The sequence below is a fragment of the Lipotes vexillifer genome, unplaced genomic scaffold (genome assembly GCF_000442215.2).
Source record: "Lipotes vexillifer unplaced genomic scaffold, Lipotes_vexillifer_v1.1 scaffold412, whole genome shotgun sequence".
Taxonomy (NCBI): Eukaryota; Metazoa; Chordata; class Mammalia; order Artiodactyla; family Lipotidae; genus Lipotes; species Lipotes vexillifer.
This window is the reverse complement of record NW_006798464.1, coordinates 2,009,017-2,011,302: the sequence shown is the minus strand read 5'-3', so window position 1 is coordinate 2,011,302 and position 2,286 is coordinate 2,009,017.

Sequence of the window (2,286 nt, the reverse complement as noted above, 5' to 3'; positions counted from 1 at the left end):
TCCTGATCTTTTCTTGTTTACTTATTTGTTTTGGTAAACTTCACTGAGGGGAGGGAGCCATTTCTCCTATTTGCCATTCTTTCCCTGGCACCTAAAACAGTGCCTGCTATGTAGTAGGTGCTCAGTAAATGTTCATTGGATGAATTAATGAAGGCATGCTCACAGGCAAGGAACTTGTGCTAGAAAAGCAGCAGTGTGAGAAAAAGCGGGACAGGTGAGTGAAGGTCACACCAAGAAGGCTCTTAGTTGCCAAACTGAGTTTGCATATTATTCTCTGGGGAATGGAGTGTCTGTCATTGATGGTTTTCCAATAGAGGAGAAACATGGTCAGCATTTGAGGAAGTTTGATTTGGCAGCCTTGTGTAAGTCATATTCAAGAGAGAAAAGTTAAAGACATTGCTTCAATCCATGACATAAAGAGCTTAGTGTCTGGCCCATAGTGAGTCTCCAATAAATGAATGTTATCACCAAGCACTGTGGCAGGCACTGGGAGATACAGAACAAAAAGGCAAGATCAATAAACCTTTCTACCTCAGAAGAATTCTTCCTAAACCCTAGTGTCACATTCCTTCCCTCCCCTTTTTGTCAAACTTCCATTAATAATAATATTAATATATATTATATTCTCAGGGCTGTCATGTCTAGGCTCTTTTAATCAGGCTTCCCACCTCCAGCGTGCCTCTGGCTTAGATTTCGCTTTCCCCCTGTTTCCTGTATTTTGCTGGTGCCAAGTCACGTAGCTTCTGCCTCCACACTGCCCCCACCCCCTTAATTGTAAAAGCACCATGTGCTTTCTGTAAAAATTTCCAAGAAATACAGAAGCGCCCAAAGTAAAAAAATGGAAATGCCTTGTCTTTTCCTCATTCCTTCCCACAACCTCACTCCCCGGATTTCAACTCTGTGATAATCTGGCATCCCAAATCTCGTTCCTAGCTCCTCTTTTCCATTCGCACTCCAGTATCTGAACTAAAGGGATGGTTTTCCACCTCTTTTTGATTTTTCCTTTCAGTTCAGCTTGAAAAACATTTATTGAGTGCTGTGTACCAAGTCCTACACCAGACACTGGAAGTACAGAGACAAAACAGTGAAAGAGGTCCACATTTAAAAAGCTGTTGTGCTTGGGCAAGTTAATTACTCTCTTTGACACTTACTTCCTTATCTGTAAAATGGGGATAAGCTCAGTAACTTCTTTACGGGGTTGGATGAGGATTAATGAGATGATACATAGAAAACTCTTTGCATAGTATCTGGTACATTGTATCTGCTATATAAATGTCAATGACAACAATGATAATGATGATAATCTTTGCCTTGGAGGAGTTTATAGGTTAATGAGGAAACTTGAATAATAAGAATTACCTAGGTGAAGAAAGATGGGAAAATATTTTTGGAAAAGCAGAGACAAGCAGTTTAAATGAAATTAAAAGGTAGAGTTAGAGGGCTTCCCTGGTGGCGCAGTGGTTGAGAGTCCGCCTGCCGATGCAGGGGACACGGGTTCGTGCCTCCGGGAAGATCCCACATGCTGCGGAGCGGCTGGGCCCGTGAGCCATGAGCCATGGCCGCTGAGCCTGCGCGTCCGGAGCCTGTGCTCTGCAACAGGAGAGGCCACAACAGTGAGAGGCCCGCGTACTGCAAAAAAAAAAAAAAAAAAAAAAAAAAAGGTAGAGTTAGAGAGCTGGAAGAATAAAAAGTAACAGCTTGGACTTATCCTCTAAGAATATTTCTCAAAACTACCTGCATTAGTCCTACTCAGGGCTGCTTGTTTAAAATGCAGATTTAGTGGGCCCACCTCCAGCAAATTTGGTAACTTCACACAGTGGAAATGTTGAATACGTCAGGACAAATGAACAAGCTACAGTTATAAGCATTAACACAGATACACCTCAATAACTCAATATTAAGCACAAAAAATAAGACACAGGAAATACATACAGTAAATGTCAAAATACAACAAAGACTAAAACAGGCAAAACCAAATACTATATTGCTTAAGTAATAAGGACACACAAACTGTAATGAAAAGAAAAGGATTTATTAATATAAAATTCAGGGTAGAGGTTAATGGAATGGGGAAGAATGATGCTAAGTTTCTATTTCTAAGCTGGGTGCTGAGCACACAGTTTCTTTTTATTATAATTCTTTAATATGCATTATTTATATACTTTTTATTTACAAGATATTTCACAAGAAAAAAGCAAATAGGAAAACAGAATAGTCTTCCAGAGACTGACCTTTTCCACTTTAAAAAATATATATAGGGCTTCCCTGGTGGCGCAGTGCTTGAGA